Here is a 19921-nt window from a genome sequence, read left to right as displayed (position 1 = left end):
CAACTCTATCGTTGGATAAGAGTAAAATATCTCTTGATGGAAAGTCTAGTGAAAAACGGATAGTTCTTTGTCGCCTATAAATAGGTAACAAATTTACACCAATTTTTTCTCTATTTCTTTCTCCCAATCTTTAATTTTTTTTCAAAATTTTCAAATGGCATAGTTTCAAACCCAACTTGATTCGGCAACCGAGCTTGATTTTTCTGGAGTAATACTTGAAGCTGATGTAAAGAAGATATGTGATAGTTATAAAGAAATAGGTAAAAAATAAAGAATTCTCAAGTTTTGGATATTAACCAGCTCAAACCTTTAGGTAATGAAATGAAAAGAAGAGTTTAAGGCAAGGAAAATCAAGGCAAAGAAGAATATTAGTCATAAAAACAAAGAAATCTACATTTATGAGTGGATTGGTTGGAAGTTATGCCAAATGAAGAAGATAAACAAGATGAAGGACATTGTCCCAAACTTTTATTTTTAAAGTTTTTATTTTAAATTATTATTATCTAGTTTTGTGTCTTGTATAATGAACATTAATGATCAATTTGAAGTTTACATAAAAAAAAGTGCACTTCTTTTATGAATTTGAAAATTTGACTCTTATTTTCGAAAAATAAGCTTATACTCTTAATTTAGTCTTAAATTTAGTTAGACTTTTACGTTTTAATTTTAACTAATAAAGTAAGACAAATAATTAAGCTTACGATAGGCTTAAGTTGGCAATTAAAAATTAAAACATAAAGATTGGATTCTATTTGGGAAACATTCTTAAAATCTCATGTCTTCCATATTAGAAGTTTATTCCGTTGATGCATCATCTTTATTCAATGTCCATTATGGTTTCACCACTCCTCATGTTTCGGATCGTCTGCATTAGTAAAGCAACATAATTTATAATTTATGTATTGATCACACTGAAGCAGTGATTCAACCCGTGCACATTGCGATTGTTGAGGTTCATTGTTTCTTTTTGAAATTTCACAAATATGTTTTCCCAAAATGGTTGGGATTGGAGTGCACCATCAATGATAGGACGATCAGTAAAACAAACATAATTCCTACAAATACATTCATCTTCCTCAATAGTAGGTTTTGGACCCCACCTTCTTATTTGATTTTGCATACTTAAGAGCTCCTTGATTCTCGATAGCATGTTAGTTTTCAATGAGCTCATCCATGTTCATCATTTTAAAAATTTGAGGATTCTTTTGGAAAATTAGAAGAGTTATGAAAAGTATCGAAAATGTGTAAGTTTAGGAAAGATTTGAGAGGTTTAGAAATTCTGGTGTAAGTTGAAATTATTTTGAACTTGTATATTTATAGGGATAATTCCTGACCATTGGATGCTAAATAAGCGATGATCATAACACCGAGCGATAAAAAGACTATCGCTAGCGCTATAAAAAGAACGATTTTTTCGGGACCATGTTTTTATTAGTATTATTATTTATTCATTTTTATGGAGATGGGGGGCATGATTTTACCACGCCAACTTCCCCATGCTTATAAGGGGTGTCTTAAAGTTAGGAAAATACTAATTTACCCTTTACTCTAATTTAAATTATAACTAACCTGAAAACCACCTAAACCTAATCATGTATATCTAATCTAAATAAATCATTGATTATAATCAAAAAAAAAACTTGAGAGGGATAAGACGCTGCGGAAATTTTAGTTTTGAAAAAAAAGAAATATTCTCTTCTTCTTCCCTATTTCCTGACGTTCTTCGTTCGATTGAAAAAGACATCACTTTTAGTTCATTTTTGAGTGAAAAATTGAGTAGAAATCATCAAAATAGGATTTAAATTGATATTACAGTAGATTGTTCGGTTGGGAGTAGTTTAAAAAAATACCTAGTTTGTTAACCGAACATTCTGAAACCAAGAAAACTTCGGCTATTCCGAATTTTTTTGTTCGTAAGCGAATTCTTGTATAGAACAACAATGTTTATTATGGGTGGTTCGCAAAAAAAAAATATACCGAACTACTCTCTAAAAACCAATATATTATGTTCGATTGGTTAGGTTAGTTGGAAAATTTTGTCCCTTAACCGAACTCTTGAATAAAATAAAAAATTCTGGTGAGTTCGGTTGGTTCGCAAATTATTTTTTGCTAACCTCTGAAACCAATATGTTGATTTCGGTTGGTTAGGTTAGTTAGAAATTTTTTCTCTTAACCGAACTCTACTATGCAAACACATATGTTGACTTCGGCTTATTCGAGAATTTTTCTCCTAACCGAACTTTACTATGAATACTCTTATGTTGAGTTCGGTTTAATCGAAAATTTATGTTGGAAACCGAACATTACTTTGTATATTATAGAATAAAAGTTCAGCTACCTGTCTCGGAACATGATAGCAGAAAAAAATCAAAAACTTCATCAAAACAAATTTTGGCTACCTGCATCTTTGGAAACATTAGCCGAACTACATTTCAAGATAAGTTCGGCTACCTGTTCTTCATATATTGTAGCCGAACTTTTTTGACCTAGCTGAAAGCTACTTAAAATTACATATTTAAGAAGTTTTGTACAATTCAAGCAACATCAATGAATACCCTAGGAGATGAAAGTTCTGATTCGGAGGATCTATCATTACTCGAATTACTCAATTCATATTCACCACCCATCTCAAAAAAAATAGTATTTTTTTTCCAACTTCTTCTTCTACTTTACTCTTTCAATAATTCTTCTTATTATAAAAAACCAACTTATGAATTTAACCTCAATAATCATTAATTAATTTAACTACTAATCATTATACAAATTTAGTTAGGAAGGATAATTTCGGTATTAACATAAATATTTGGATAACATGTGGTTTAGATTTACTTAAAGTATCTTACCCAAAATAAAATCATAGTCCCAAAAAAGCCATGATCCTCAAAAAGTCGTTCTATAAAAGAATCAATCCTTTTATTGGAGCTCTAAAAAGGAGGGGAATTTGGGGGCTTATAGGGTCATGAAGTAGTAATTTCTATAACCCCTTATCATACTATTTTATATGATACCTAATTTTTCCTTGATTTAATTAGTGTTAATTATGATCAACTAAATTAATTATGATTAGTGAATGATTAACTAAACTAATCATCTGACTAGATTTTTTGGAAATCAATTTTTTTTTCTTTTGATTTAGAAGAAGGAAAAGGATGATTTTGATGAACTTTTTTTGAAAACGTTGGAAGAAACTGATGAAAAATATCATGAAAATAGTTAGAAAAGCCTTGTAAACCTCTCCCAACCACAATTTTGTTGATTGAAATCCTTCAAAATCATGATCAAAATCTGGGCTTTTCAACAATTACGGCTGGGATATGGTACTCAACCTAACCATGAATAGTATTTACGGTTAGGAATAGAAGGATTCCAAACCGTAAACAACAGTTTACGGCTGGGAAATGAAGAACTTCTGGCCGTAATCTCTTCGAGGATTACCTGGGTCTGCATTACATCTAGGTTCAAATTACGACGAGGTTTTTCTAACATTTTTCCCACCCGAATCTCATGTTACGACTTGGAAAACCCGTGTTTTCTTTCTTATTATAAGAACAAGTTACTTCTAGTTTTTCCTAACCGTAACTAATAATTCCAGCCAGGAAACCTTGACGAATGCACTACCACGGCTGGAAAAATCTAGCCGAAAGCAGACCTATGTTTGTTTTTTCTGTGATTATCGGAAATATACTTGTACACATTTTATGACCAGAGTATGAACTTATACTCTTTTTGGAATCGAGTATGAACTTATAGTCAGTGTTAATTAATATGAACTTATAGTCTTTTTTGTAATCGAGTATAAAATCGTTCTGAAATCGCGTATAAAGTTATACTCATTTTGGAATCGCGTATAAAATTATACTAGTTCTGAAATTAAGTATAAACTAAAACTCATTTTGTAATCGCGTACAAAGTTATACTCATTTTGAAAGAAAGTATGAACTTATAGTCATTTTGGAATCGGTATTAAATTTTAAAATCGAGTATGATCCGATATTCTTTTAGAAATCGAGTATAAAGTACTACTCATTCTAAAACCGAGTATAAATTAAAATGCAAATATTTTCATTCTGGAATTTTTTGTCAATTTACGGTTAGAAAATTCTAACCGCAAACGACATCTACGATTGGGAATTTAATTTCCTCGACCGTATTTCTGATTTATGGTTAAGAAATCCTAACCGAAATCCAACCTCTGTTTTTTTTTCGTGATTATCAGAATCGCTACCGTAAACAACATTTTACGGCCGTGAGTTTTAATTTTTCCAAACCGTAAACCAAATTACGGCTAGGAAATCCTATTTTATAAGACGTAAAGTATGATTTACGGTTGGGAAATTAAGAACTCCCAGCCGTAAACAGTTTCAGAAATTTATTTATTTTAATTCTAATTTAGTCGAATCGAAGCTTTTTGGCAATCAAAAGCGAATATAAATAGTGGGTTTTCTTAATTTTTTATTTTTATGACATCGTGATGCGATGGAGAAAAAGAAGAACAATAATAGATTTTTTTTTTTTGTGATTATCATCTTCATCACGATGATATTGTAATCATCATGAGAAGAGGAGAAGAAGGAGAAGGTAATTGATAAAAAAAGTTAGATTTTGATTTATTTAAGGGTAATGATATTTTTTATATTTTACATAGATTCCCTCTATCACGTTTTAGTTGCAATTAGTATTTTAAGACCCAAAGACCTAACCCCTACAGCCTCAATAATATGATTCCTATAAAAACCATCTTACGATGGAGTCTAACGCTTAGGGAAAATTAGGCGCACGCTTTAAAAAAAAATGTTCTCATTGTCAGGCCCACAATTTATTTTAGGTACCGTGACATCCATAATTATTTCTGTGATACCCATAATTATATGAAGTTATTAAAAATGTTTTCATGACGGATTATGCATCCGCATGACGGGTTATGCATCAGGGGTATAATTGACAACGCAATTTGGATATAACATATCTAAAAATCCTCGTCTTGGAATTTTACAAATTTTATATTGTTCGAAATCTTTTTAAAAGAGCTATGCAACGAGTACAAACAAGAATATCAAATTTTTGTTTTTCACGAAAAAATCGGAGGTGATCATCATTTTAGGAAATATTGTCGAAAAAGTACATAACTATTATGCAGCCACCAAAAAAGACGCGTAACACATTCTGCAGACGCATAACGAATTACGCAACCATTTTCTCCACTGCATAACAAATTATGCATTTGGATAACAAAGTTATGCATCTATAATAAGTTATATAACCATTGTTTTGGTTGATTTTAGTGCGTCCATAAAAAAGTTGATGCATAATGCAGTATGCATCCCATATTTACGGATGAATATCAGGTTATGCATCTATTTTCTCGATGCATAATGCATTATGCAGTCATATTTTCGGATGCATAATAGGTTATGCATCCATTTTCACGACTGCATAACATGTTATGTAGATATTGTTGTACGTGCATGACATGTTATGCAGCCTTATTTTTTGTTGGTTTCAATACTAAGAAAAAGTAGCTGCATAACGTGTTATACAACCGTTTTCTGGACTACATAACAAGTTATGCAAGAAAAAAAAAAAAAAAAGCTGCACAACGTGTTATGCAACCAATTTCGAGAATGCATAACAAGTTATGCAACAAATTTTGTAGATGCATAACCTGTTATGCATCACTATCCACACCTCTATTTTCGTAATACTGCACACAATACATCCAACCATCACCAGTTCCATACTGCATCACCACCATTGAAAGATAACAAATTATGCATTTGGATAACAAGGTTATGAATCTATAACAAGTTATGTAACCATTGTTATCTTTCATCATCAAATCAATGGCAAAACATCAGTTCTCAACCAAATCCAAATTGGATTGATACCCAATTTCTGATTCTCGCTCATCTTCAATTCCATGTCCGGAAAATACCTATCCTTCTTGCCCTTCTTGAATTCACTCTACAAATTTTACAGCAACCACCGGGATCCCTTGTAACTCGAGCATTACAAGCATCAGAAGCTTCATTCTGCAACACCAACAACATCTCATCTTCCAATTGGCTGCTCTTGATTCACTGCAGCACAAACTCCACCAATGTAGCCTATATCGTCTCAATAATGAGCTCAATTTATCTTCCATTCCTGCATTGTAAAAGACCATCCCTGGTTCACTAAACTATCAACACCGGCAACTGAAGTTTCATCTATTCAACTCTGTTAGAGCATTGCTCGGTCGAACTCGCATGCGTTGCTATCTCAAGCATGTTTGTCAATGTTAGTGATCAAAACTATAAGTCTTGATTTCTAGTCTACTATAACTAAGGTCTCGGACTAGGATAGAAAGTGTAGTTGATCTCAAGAACTCCATGGCAATCATCATACAAGACGAAGGACTACTCAAGGAAGGGTGGATATTCATCGACTAAAAGGTATGTGGAGACTTGAACTTATCTATCACTCAAAAGTCTATTTATCTCCTATCTTGAGACAAAAGTCGTTTTTCTATATAGACTTAGATTATACACATTTGGTATTTCTAGCCGAGCTTACATCTCCTATCTATTTCTCGAAATATTTGTTGGTAAAGCTTTCGCTTTAGCCAAGTTCATCTTTACCTAGTGACGAAAGTCATGTTATGTTTCAATCACTTTGAAAATTGCTCTGACGAAAAATGGTTTGTGAACAACAACTATATAACATCCTCTGAGAATGTTTCAATGATTGAAATGAGAGTTTAGATTATATAACCATTGATGGATATAAGCATTGTTGTGGAAACACATATATGTATAAGTCTTATTCCTTGAACCAAAGTTTGCGAACTTTGTTGATCAAGAGAACCGGAATTGTTTGCACAGTTTGCGAACTTAGTCCACGAACTGGCGTAAGTTCTCATCCGAGAATATCTGCTGGAGTTTGAAAACTCACTCAGCAAGCTCAGTCCCCGAACTGGCGAAGTTCTCAAACCCGAGAATTTCTGCTGGAGTTGAACTCCATACGGGAACTTAAGTCCACGAACCTAGTCCGCAAACTTGATCAGGTTATATCTAAAAACGATTGTTCTTGAACTCATCTTTATTGATTAAGGAATGCGTTTTCAAACCATGGATATAAAATTCATGAACCGATTCGAGTGAATCAAATCGTTTTTATTTCGATTGTGTCTTGTGAAGTTACATAAGATCTAAGCAATTGGACAACTCTCTAACTAGTTCATTTGAGTCACTTGAACTAGTTATAGTGAAGAAGAATATGGTTTATATGAAAGTGATCATATGGGTAAACAAGTTTGGGTATAGTTACACAAGCCCAGGAACGTGCATTTCATTTGTGTATAACAAAGTATATTTTCGATCTAACGGTTGATAAATATTAGCTTGAATCTAAATCAGGTTTTCATCTACCGGTGAATATTGAATTCTTTGTTACTAAGCTTACATTGATTGCAAACCCTGATTTGAAAGACTATATAAGGGAGAAATCTAGCAACTGGGAAAACTAATCCCCACACATTCTGTGTGATACTAGTTGTGCTAAGCTAGAGTCGATTCTCCTTTAACCTATGGTTTTCTTTTCTCAACCCGGATTAACGACTTAAAGACTTCATTGGGATTGTGAAGCCAGACCGATATTACTTTTCTTGTAGTTGTGTGATCTGATCTTGTTGTTTCTATCATACGAGTACAATTGTAATAAGTAGGAAATACCAATTGGTCCTAAGAATAATATATTAGAGAGAGTCTAGTTCAATTGACCTAGTCAATTGTCTGTTTGGTCCTATTTGGTAATATAAATTATAGTTTGGTCCTAAAAATTATAGTTTGGTCCTAGGGTGATATATATAGTCAATTATCATCCATGACATCACCATATGATATAGTTTGGTCCTAAAAATTATAGTTTGGTCCTAAAAATTGTAGTGGCAGAAATACCCTTATGAGACCATTACATCATCCATGACGTCACCATATGATATATATAGTCAACTATCAAGATAGGAGATATTATTTTCAGATTTATTTTCTCTCACCTCTATATTTTCAAATCTACTTTCTCTCTCCTCTTTTTTCTTCTCATGTTGCTGCATAAACAATGAAGATTGTGTGAGTTTTCGGGTTTTCATTTTGAAGAGATGATGAATACGATTTGCAGAGATGATTAACGTCATGAGTATATCAAGATGATGAACAAGACGACGATTTTTTGACGAATATTTTGTGTTTTCTCCCTGTTTTGATGTTGTTTGTGGTTGAAGATGATGATGAAACGATGAAGATGATGAAAACGATGAAGATTTATGTTCTTCTTCGTTACTGCTGCTACTACTGTTGAAGATGATGAATTTTATGAAGTTCATTCTTGAAATGAACTCTGTTTTTCTCCCTATTTTGATGTTGTTTGTGGTTGAAGATGACGATGAAGATGATTAAAACGATGAAAATTTATGTTCTTCTTCGTCACTGCTGCTGCTACTGTTGAAGATGATGAATTTGATGAAGTTCATTCTTGAAATAAACTCTGTTTTTCTCCCTGTTTTGATGCTGTTGTGGTTGAAGATGATGATGAACACGATGAAGATGATGAAAACAACGAAGATTTGTGTTCTTCTTCGTCAATGCTGCTGCTACTGTTGAAGATGATGAATTTGATGAACCTCATTCTTGAAATGAACTCTATTTTCTTTAGAAGATGATGATGCAAACGAATGAAGATGATGAAGATCTTGATTTTTATGATAAAGATCTTGTTATTGACGATGATAAAGATGACGATGATTTTGATTTTGATGTTGAAGATCTTGATTTTGCTGTTGAAGATCTTTGTTACTGATGTTTCTGCTCGTGTTAAAGATGAACTTCTGCTGCTGTTGAAGACGGTGATGTTTTGCTAATGTTGTTGAAGACGAAGAAGAAGATGAAGTTGATGATGCTGCAGTTCATTTTTACGAATGAACTCTATTTTTTTCAGGAGTTCATTTCTGGAATGAACTCTGGTTTATGTAGGTTTTTATCAGCAGTTCATTCTGACGAATGAACTCTGGTTTGTATAGGTTATTTTCAGGAGTTCATTTCTGGAATGACTCTGGTTTATATGTTTTTTTATCAGGAGTTCATTTTCTGTAATGAAGTCTAGTTTATATGGATTTTTATCAAGAGTTCATTTCTGGAATGAACTCTGTTTTTTGTAGGTTTTTATATGGAGTTCATTCTGGAATGAACTCTTTTTTTTTCAGGTTTTTATATGGAGTTCATTTATGGAATGAATTCTGTTTTTTTTTTTAGGTTTTATATGGAGTTCATTTTGGAATGAACTTTGTTTTTTTAGGTTTTTATATGGAGTTCATTTCTGGAATGAACTCTGGTGTTTTAGGTTTTTATATGGAGTTCATTTTTCTGGAATGAACTCTGGATTATATAAGTGATTTCTGAAAAAATAAGTAGAAATTAACATGAGTTCATTTTGACGAATGAACTGCTACAAAAAATAAGTAGAAATTAACATGGATGGGTACTTTTTTCCATTTAATACTTTTAAATAATTATGGACCAAAAAGTAAAGGCGTTTGACCAAAGGACTAAACTAACATGGGCCCACCTAAAAAAAGACCAAAAGATATTTTTCCCTTTAATAATTGGCTTGAGATTTCTATCTCCGATAGGCAAGATGAAAAGTAATCACAAACATCTTCGTCTCATCGTTTGTGATTTCACAATATCTTTTTTCGCTGCATCGATTAAGACTTGTGAGGTGATTGATAATACTAGGTTGTTCTTCGGGAATATAAGTTCGGATTATCAATTGGTTCTTGTTCACCTTGATTTATCAAAAGACGGAACAAAACTCGTAGGTATATTCGTGGGAGACAGATTTATCTATTATCGTACACTTTTCTGTGTGATACAAATTTGTTTATTAAAGTCTTCGACTTTGGGTCGTAGCAAATCTTAGTTGTGGGTGAGATCAGCTAAGGGAATCAAGTACGTAGTATCCTGTTGGGATCAGAGATGTAGGAGCATAATTGTACCTTGGATCAGTGTGAGATTGGTTTGGGTTCAACTACACTCCAGACCGAAGTTAGTTTGGAGTAGGCTAGTGTATGTAGCGGCTTAAAACAGTGTATGTTTAATCTGGACTAGGTCCCGGGGTTTTTCTGCATTTGCGGTTTCCTCGTTAACAAAATTCTGGTGTCTGTGTTATTTCTTTTCCGCATTATATTTTTTATATAATTGAAATAATACAGGTTGTGCGTTTTTCAATCAATTAGAATATCCGACCTTTTGGTTGTTGATTTAAATTGATTGACACTTGGATATTGGTCTTTGGTACCATCCAAGTTTATCTCTCTTGTATTTATATTGAGACTCGTAGTTTGCTTGAGTAAGATTTAAATCAAGAGATAGAGATATAAACTCTTTGATATACTTTTTTATTGATTGAGTCTAAGTGTCTAGTTGATTCTCTAGAAACTATATTGGAGTTTGTTCATACAGATTTCTAAGCGAAATATTGGGTGGTGTTGTTAGACCGCCGCTTTTTCAATTGGTATCAGAGCAGGCAAACACGTTCAAGACCTTATAAGTTTGTGTTTGTAGCGATGTGACTCTATGGACAGAGGTGATATCTCTATTAACGTACCACCAGTCTTCGATGACTCAAATTACCTATGGTGGAAAATTGCTATGCGATCTTTTCCTCAAGCGCGTGATTTTCAATCATGGGTGTATGTTGTTAATGGCTATGATCCTCCCGTTTTGGCAGTTTTGATATGTAAACGTTCCCAGGAACATTGGTGAATACACCTCTGCCGAGATACTTGCTGCAAAGCAAAACTACGACGATTTGAATGCTATCATACATGCCATTAATCCAAATCTTCATCACCATGTGTCTAATTGCACTAAGTCGCAAGAAGCTTGGGAAATCTTAGAAACCGTTTTTGAAGGTAATACCAGTGAGAAGGAAGTTAGGCTTCAAACCTTAACTCCGATTGGGAAACCCTTCGTATGGGAGATGAAAAACATTTGATGGGTTTAATCACTAAGTGTATGAAATTGTTAATGCATCTTTTGCATTGGGTAAGACTATTCCAGAAAAGGACATTGTGATGAAAATTCTCAGATCGCTGCCATCTAGATACGACTATAAGAAGCATGCCATCGTTGAGGGAAATAACCTTGATATTCTTTCCAGAAATACTCTTGTTGGAAAGCTTAAAATTTTCGATCTCGAACTTAAACAAATAGATAAAAGTCATTTGCTTAGCAATCATGTTGCTACATCTGATAAAAGGTTTCGTCATCCCAAATTGATTGATGAAAGGAATGAGAATTGCTTTATTTCTACTCTGTCACTGTTTATACAACAACATAAGAAAGTTCTTAGACAAAGTAAAAGAAAGACTCAAAAGAGAGCTCAATCAATCAATAAAAAGGATAAGAAAGTTCAAAGAAACTATGCTAGCAAAGATAGTTTCAAGTGCTACAAAAGTGTCAATGATACTTCTAAAGATACTGACACAGAGGTTTGTGATTTAACTAAAGCATGGATGGCTACTATTGACTATTGTCCTGAGAATGAAATCTATGGATGTACTCTTAACCTCTTTGCTGACAATCACATTTTCCCTCCTAATAGTCCTAACTATTCCGTGATAAATAATCATACCTCTCAATTGGAAAAGGAAACTCTGCTTGAAAGGATTGAAGATCTGGAATGTCAACGACTTTTTTCAAATCTGGAGGTTGTCAAACGCAATCGTGATTCTTATAATTAGCAAACGTCTCCTGACTCTGTATCATTCTCAAGTCACTCTGACAAAAAGGATGATGTGAAAAATCACAAAAACGTGCCAAGTTCGTTGGTATCCTTGTGTGATAATCAGGATCATCTTAAAGATATTAGCACTAGAGATCGAAAGCAGTTCTCCTCTACTAAATGCTTGCAAAGGAGGAAAAATAAAGCTTCTTGGAAACCCTCATTGTTTTCAAAAAGGATTTCTAAATCACTGCATAGTTTGCAAAAATCAACAATCAAGGTGTTCAAAAATATGCTAAATAGTGGAAAGAATGACGTGCATAACTCTTCTTTCCTAAAAATAAAACTAAAACAAGGAACAACAAACACTTCACCCCCTCGTAAGAAATCTCCCAGTGCTGCTTTGGATTGGGAAAACCACTTTATGTAACTATTGTTACAATGATTCATGTCTATCTCTCTTAAGACAAGAATCACATTTCAAAGAGGGTTGTGATGAATGTTTTGTACCTTTAGGGTTACTTCTGTTTGTTTTGTTTAAAACTGTTTTTTCTCATGAACGGCTTCCTCCAATTACCAAAATTCTGTTAGGGTTTTGGTCAAGGGTCTTTTTTGGAAATTCATTCATATCTTCGTTCCCTTTAAAAGATGAATATTACTCCTCTGTATAAACATTTCATTTATCTATTCTAATCATGTCCTCTTCAAGCCTTTCCAGCAAAGAAAGTGATGTTTGGACTGTTCGTTTTCCTTCTAAGAAGATTCGCCTTGATTCTTCTGACAATGAGATGTGTTCTGACAAACGGGATTCCACCCCTTATAGGAACTCATCTGTTTCTCTTTTTGACAAGCTCTCTTTAACCATGAATTTTGTCTTGGAACAAATCCGTGCTCTGAAAAGTGATCTCGAAGCTTCTTCCAAGAGACTTGAAGAAAAAATGGATAATCTTGAATCAAGGATTGATCTGATCGAAGATGAGCTTGAGGAATATAGGGAATATGAGAAGAGTATTCAAAGTAAGTGAAATGCGTTAGAAGAGTTTTGATTTCCCAGTAAATCTTCTATTTTTCATGTTTTGCTTAGAAGAATAACTAGAGTTTGGAATAGCCATTATTGTGATTACACATTGCTATGTCCAACGTTTTCATCTTCATGTTTTTAGATTTATTGGTTTAAATTCTAAATTTGTTTGGAAGATAATTTTTACAATATTAATCTTTATGGTTTTATATATTGCAATATTCTTATGGGATATGTGTGTGAACTTGATTGTCCCATACTTTGTCAAAAGTAAAGTCGTTCTTGAGTTGATATCGCTAGTGGAAAATGAGGTTTTTATAACCCACATCCGTGACCCTCGTTGACCGTCAATTGACCATGGACTAAAAATAGTGGTCTCTGATATGATAAAAACACAGAAAAATTCCGAGATGATTGATAGCGGTCACTAAATAATTACTATTTTGCCCTAAAACTGCTACCGATCCCGCGACCCATGAAAACCGATTTAGATTGATAATTTTTTATTATTTGATAGAGAATATAAATTCCTCTTTCTCTCTCCCGTTTAACTTTCTTCTTCTTCTCTCTCGGTCTCCTCCTCGCCTCTCTTATCCATCTTCTTCACCCTCACCATGAAACCGAAATTGAAAAAAAAACCTCGAAAGAAATCAAGTAAACCTTAGATATTGTTTCAACCAAACTAATAAATCCACCCTTGTATTGATTCTTCTTCTAAAATCCCTCAACTCACTGGTCAAGTTGTAAATCTCAAATCTGCCGGGAACAAATTCAATCCAAGTTTTTTTTTTGTTTTCCTTCTAGGGTTTCTCTAACTATATCTAAATAAAATCTTATGAATGATTACTGCTACAACTTTTGCTTTTCTAGGGTTTGAGAATCTGGAGCCGTTCTTTGAAGATTTTGATTGATTGGAGTCTAGTCTTCAATTCAATTGAAGATGTATATTTTGATTTAAATTGATTGAAAACCCCCAGGTATAATTTCTCCCTCATTTTTACTTGATTCAATTCCATTTTCTGTTAACGAAGTTATTAGATCCAGATTTTCTTTTATAAAATTTAGGGTTTCTGCTTAGATTTGGAATGAAATTAAGGATTTAATTTGGGGATTTTGTTAGGGTTTCATTAAATTGGGTTTGTAAAAAATTTCATTCATTTTTCTTTTGATTTGGTATCAAAATTCTATGGGTCGTGTCTGATTTTCTGTAAACGACGCCATTTAATTGGTGGATTTTATCTTAGCTACAGAGACTGTAAGGTATTGACTTCTAAATCTATTAATAAGGTCTCACAGATCGATGGGGTTTTATATTGATATAACTTATTTTGTAAAGGTTTTGATATTTTGTGTATGTTACTTGTGTTTTATTGTGGTTTCAAAGCATGGCTAATTTTTAATTTCAGTTTAGTTTAAAGGTAGAAGTGATGAATCTGTTTGTTGTTGTTGAAATTTTTTTGTTGTTGAATCTGCAGTGAGGGGGATAAGAGATGTTACTTGTGTTTTATTGTGGTTTCAAAGCATGGCTAATTTTTAATTTCAGTTTAGTTTAAAGGTAGAAGTGATGAATCTGTTTGTTGTTGTTGAAATTTTTTTGTTGTTGAATCTGCAGTGAGGGGGATAAGAGATGGTTTATGGAAGCTACATAGGCTTAGACGGTTGATGTGGTCAAAAGGATGAAAGATATTACTCTTGGTATGAAGAATCCTGAGAATGTATTGGAAGAACAAGGTGTTACTTCCGTAGACGTCGAAGGTATACTAGCTTAACCATGAAATGCTATAACTTTGGGTTTCATTCTGCTATCATTGTTTCAGTTTAAGTAACTTGCTTATGGTTGTGTATTTTTCCGAACTCAGGGATTCGTATTGCAGTTTGAAAAAAACAAAAAAAACTTGTCAGTTACTAGGTAGCTAAATGTTTTTGTTTACTTCTTCGTAGGTGCTTGGAACTGATGATAGGGGCTTTACTACAAATGCAAATGAAGCTCCATCAATTTTCACAATTGTTGGAGATGATGAGTATTGGAGTGGAGAAGCTCAGGTAAGGTTTCATTCAACCTCTTATATAATTATTCACCGGATGCACAGAACTAGTAGTGTTTTCTTGACTATTTATATATGGCATTGGCAGTCACTTTTTCTACCCTTGGAAAGAAGGCCATAGTGTTGTCTCCTGAAGTACTTATTGTTGCAGGAATTCCTTGTTGTAGGTGATCTTTCTGTACTTCTAGACCTTGCTTGTGATCTTTTTGTACCGATAGTAATTAAAATGCTTCTTTTTCCTTATACTTAGTTTGTATAATCTTAATGATGCATTCTTACTCTCAATTGTCAGTGTAACTAATCTTTTTATACTGATTGAATTCATTTCAAGCTAAGTTGGTTCATTTTCTTCCATCACTGCATGGCATGAATGATGAATGGGGAGGTAAAGCATGCGGCTCATCTTTGGTTAATAAGTTTACCTGAGTGATGGTTTAAGATCAATCCATATTGATATTTTTCTTTTGGAAGTGAGATTATTGAGTGTATATCTGTTGATTTGTGCCTGTTTTTATCATCTACAGATGCATGAACCTATCTATATCAGTTACTTGATTGAATCCTTGAATCCAATTTAGAGCCTGTACTGATATCAATCTTCTAGTGTGTATATTTATGCTGACAGATCGTTCTTCTCATTGCAGGCAATAACTAGTTCTCCGCATCATCTTGATAAAAGTGAATCAGTTCTCAGTATGCTCAAACTGAGAGTAATTCACTTTAAATAACTCATTTGGTGATTTTCCTAATCATTTTGCTGTAGTACATACTTAGTGGAAGATTGCCACCTGCTATCACATCCATGAGACATATCCGTTGGTTTTAAATACTTTCTTATTTTTTTGCAGGAAGAGGACCATGATATTGAACTCAGCAAATTTTAGTGGTATTCTGATCCTTGGGTCTGGTTTCTTGTTTTGTGATTGATGAATCTCCAAATTACAAGTGTTTATAGTTACACCTAATGCATACATTACTGTTATCTGTATATTACCTTGAGTTCATGTAGTCTCCTTGGACAAGTTCCGCGACAATGTCTTATGAGATATGCTCATATTGTTGTTTTGAGTTTCCTTTCCGGGGATAGGATATTTATGAAATTACAGGACTGTATCTTTGGATTCCCTGAGTTTGACATTAATCTATGTGTACTAATTTTGGTGTGGTAACAGGCAAGAGGGTTAAAGAAGCATTTTAAGAGGCTCAATGCGCTTAAGCATTCGATGCTTGTCAAGCTTGGTGGTACCTTTGTAAGAATCAATAGTACCTTTCTTGTGTATTGATATGTTCAATTTTCATGTTTATTTGGATTTTGGTTTTAATGGAAGATTTTTATATTCGTAGGCTCCATTCAGTGTGTGAAGATACTAGTGATACAAACACCACTGTTTGTATCTGGCATAAACACATTTCTGCAAGTTTTGTTTGGAACCAGGTTACCGGCAGTCATTGGTGGTTCTTTTGCTGATATTGTACCTATCATCTGCATTATCGGAGACTCATCTCTACAACGAATCACTGAACCGCATGAAGTAAGTTCTGCAGACAAACTTTGATTATCTCTCCACCTCTTTCCATTTATGTTTCTTAACTTTGACGATTCATCTAGTTTTATGCACATGTATTCTCTACTTGTAGAGATTTTTACACAGTATGAGGGAAACTCAAGGATTCCTGATTGTAGCTGAACGAAGTCATTGTACTGTTGTTGATCTGCTTTGCAGGAAGTCGCATGTGAACCAAGGAAACAACACATTGATGCTCTGCTTGATATCATTTGTGAAGTATTGTCATAGGAGGAGCTATCATTTTGCTTTTCTTTATCAGTTGTCTATTTGTTGTCAGAACTTAGCAATCTTGGACATGTATTCTCTGAACTCAGTATTTCATTTTATTTTATTTTGTGTAGTTTTACACCCAATGGAATGAATGTTAAAATTCTCAGTTAAATTTGAAGTTGCACTTGAATTTCAGTTAAATTTGAGTTGCATTTGAATTTCAGTTAAATTTGAGTTGCATTTGAATTTCAGTTAAATTTGAGGTTGCTGAATTTCAGTTTACTGTAGTTTGACTTGACTGTAGTTTGACTAAACTAGACTTGACTTGAATGTTGCCTTAAATACCAGTAAGATTAATTCAGATTCAGCCATTCAGACATTTCAGCTGATCTGAATCTTTATTTTTTTTATATTATAATTCAAATCTACGACCAGTGTATGCAGGTCAGCATCTAGTTACTGTAAGAAACAGAATCTGTTCAGAGACCCACGGAATAAGGGTCGTGCAATTAAAAAACGCTTTATAAACGACCCATTCAGAGAACCCTAGAACAGGTCGTTTAACTCGTTTATATGACGTGTCCTGGCGGTCGCGGAATGTCCGTTCTCCACTAGTGTATGCATTGATGAAAGAATGAATTGACTTTCGACAAATATAAAAGTTAATCCTATTATGTCAACTTTTGATGGAAGATAGGTTAAAATCTTTTGTGTTCAAGGATTATGTCTATTGGATGTCATTGTGCAAATGAAAATAGAATGAGTCCTTGATTATTCCACGGTATTAGGTCTATTTCCGATCCACAATTTGTGTACATACTGTGTTGTTTCACAAGGTGTCTTATGATGAGTTGTATCGACTGAGTCATTTTTTTGGCATAGTTGTTGTTCCATGAGATACTTTGTGTCGAGCATGACCAATTAAATTGATTATTTTGATTGTGTATTTCGATTAAATTAGTCATGGGTTTACTTGTGATTAATTTGATTGAGTGTTTGGATATAGAAAATCATTCTTATGGTTTTTGGTGTCCAACAAAAATCCTTATTTTCTTTTTGAAATTAAGGTCGCTCTTGTTGTTCTTTCGGGAATGACATAAAATGGGGGAGAGTTCTTTTGAGCTTGTGCTTAATTGCCAAATATTTATGGGGATTGCGGATGTGGAATATTTTAGGGGTTATCTTGTATCTTAATAAACTCCTTGATGAATGCATTTAGATTCAGCTTCATGATTGCATCTAAATAAGATGATATATGCTTTCTTTTGGTCATGAAATGTCTCTTTCGGAAATTTCATTATGATCCCGTTCTTGTAACTTTACCAATTTTATTGACAAAAAGGGGGAGAATTAATATGTAGTTCACACTACAAATACATATGGTTTCCAGATCATTATGTAAGGGGGAGTGGTTTCCATGAGAGATGGAGTATTGACTAAGGGGGAGTGACATATCACCATAGTATTGTTGTTAAAGTTGTGATACAATTGAACTTTGACGCTGTATAATGATATTATGACCTTATATAACAATGATTGAGAACTTTTGTTTTCTCATTGTTATAGCTATGGATTTTCAACAACGATGATGCTAAACTTACAACCTTTGGGATCATTGGAGTACTTGGGAGTGACAAAGATTTCAAGTAGTGTTGAAGATTAGGCATGTGGAATAGGAGCTACAAAAGTTTATTTATATATTTTTTGTATTCCATATGTATTGATAGTTTTGTCACTAAAATTGACAAAGGGGGAGATTTTTAGAGCATTGCTCGGTCGAACTCGCATGCATTGCTATCTCAAGCATGTTTGTCAATGTTAGTGATAAAAACTATAAGTCTTGATTTCTAGTCTACTATAGCTAAGGTCTCGGACTAGGATAGAAAGCGTAGTTGATCTCAAGAACTCCATGGAAATCATCATACAAGACGAAGGACTACTCAAGGAACCGGTGGATCTTCATCGACTAAAAGGTATGTGGAGACTTGAACTTATCTATCACTCAAAAGTCTATTTATCTCCTATTTTGAGACAAAAGTCGTTTTGCTATATAGACTTAGATTATACACATTTGGTATTTCGAGCCGACTTACCTCGCCTATCTATTTCTCGAAATATGTGTTGGTAAAGATTTCGCTTTAACCAAGTTCATTTTTACCTAGTGATGAAAGTCATGTTATGTTTCAATCACTTTGAAAATTGCTCTGACGAAAAATGGTTTGTGAATAACAACTATATAACGTCCTCTGAGAATGTTTCAATGATTGAAATGAGAGTTTAGATTATATAACCATTGATGGATATAAGCATGTTGTGGAAACACATATATGTATAAGTCCTATTCCTTGAACCAAAGTTTGCGGACTTTGTTGATCAAGAGAACCAGAATTGTTTGCACAGTTTGCGAACTCAGTCCGCGAACTGGCGGAAGTTCTCATCGGAGAATATCTGCTGGAGTTTGAAAGCTCACTCAGCAAGCTCAGTCCGCGAACTCAGTCCGCGAACTGGCGAAGTTCTCAAACCCGAGAATTTCTGCTGGAGTTTGTGAACTCCATCCGGGAACTTAAGTCCGCGAACCCAGTCCGCGAACTTGAGTAGGTTATATCTTAAAACGATTGTTCTTGAACTCATCTTTATTGATTAAGAAATGCTTTTGCAAACCGTGGCTATAAAGTTCATGAACCGATTCGAGTGAATCAATTTTTTTTTGCTTCCATTGTGTCTTGTGAAGTTAGATAAGATCTAAGCAATTGAACAACTCTCTATCTAGTTCATTTGAGTCATTTGAACTATTTATGGTGAAGAAGAATATGGTTGATATGAAAGTGATCATATGGCTAACCATTTGGTTAACTATTGTTGAACCAACTAATGTACAAGTTTGGGTACGGTTACACAAGCCCAGGAACGTGCATTTCATTTGTGTATAACAAGCTATGTTTTCGATCTAACGGTTGATAAATATTAGCTTGAATCTAAATCAGGTTTTCATCTAACAGTGAATATTGAATGCTTTGTTACTAAGATAACATTGATTGCAAACCCTTATTTGAAAGACTATATAAGGGAGAACTCTAGCAAATGGGAAAACTAATCCCCACACATTCTGTGTGATACTAGTTGTGCTAAGATAGAGTCTATTCTCATTTAACCTCTGGTTTTCTTTTCTCAAACCGGGTTAACGACTTAAAGACTTCATTGGGATTGTGAAGCCAAAACGATACTACTTTTCTTGTAGTTGTGTGATCTGATCTTGTTGTTTCTATCGTACGAGTATAATTGTAATAATTGGCTTGAGATTTCTATCTCCGATAGGCAAG

The 19921-nt window shown here is 33.8% G+C and overlaps 1 long non-coding RNA gene across 5 annotated transcripts; it reads left to right on the top strand.

Annotated features, from left to right (window-relative positions):
* Window positions 1-13309: 13309 nt before the first annotated feature.
* LOC113318640 lies at window positions 13310-16802 on the top strand. Of its 5 annotated transcripts, none has more exons than XR_003344734.1 (9): window positions 13310-13755; window positions 14391-14533; window positions 14720-14821; window positions 14912-14990; window positions 15468-15559; window positions 15672-15725; window positions 15996-16073; window positions 16168-16355; window positions 16462-16802. It is a non-coding gene; the product is annotated as an uncharacterized LOC113318640 (long non-coding RNA). The 5 variants fall into 5 exon arrangements; XR_003344733.1 differs by having other exon boundaries at window positions 13311-13755; window positions 14912-14986; window positions 15672-15709; window positions 16548-16802; XR_003344730.1 differs by having other exon boundaries at window positions 13311-13755; window positions 15672-15709.
* Window positions 16803-19921: the final 3119 nt, after the last annotated feature.

Source organism: Papaver somniferum, chromosome 10 (assembly GCF_003573695.1).
Source record: "Papaver somniferum cultivar HN1 chromosome 10, ASM357369v1, whole genome shotgun sequence".
In the NCBI taxonomy this organism is placed as follows: domain Eukaryota; kingdom Viridiplantae; phylum Streptophyta; class Magnoliopsida; order Ranunculales; family Papaveraceae; genus Papaver; species Papaver somniferum.
The sequence above is the reverse complement of the archived record's forward strand: the minus strand, read 5'-3'. Positions and strand labels throughout refer to the sequence as shown.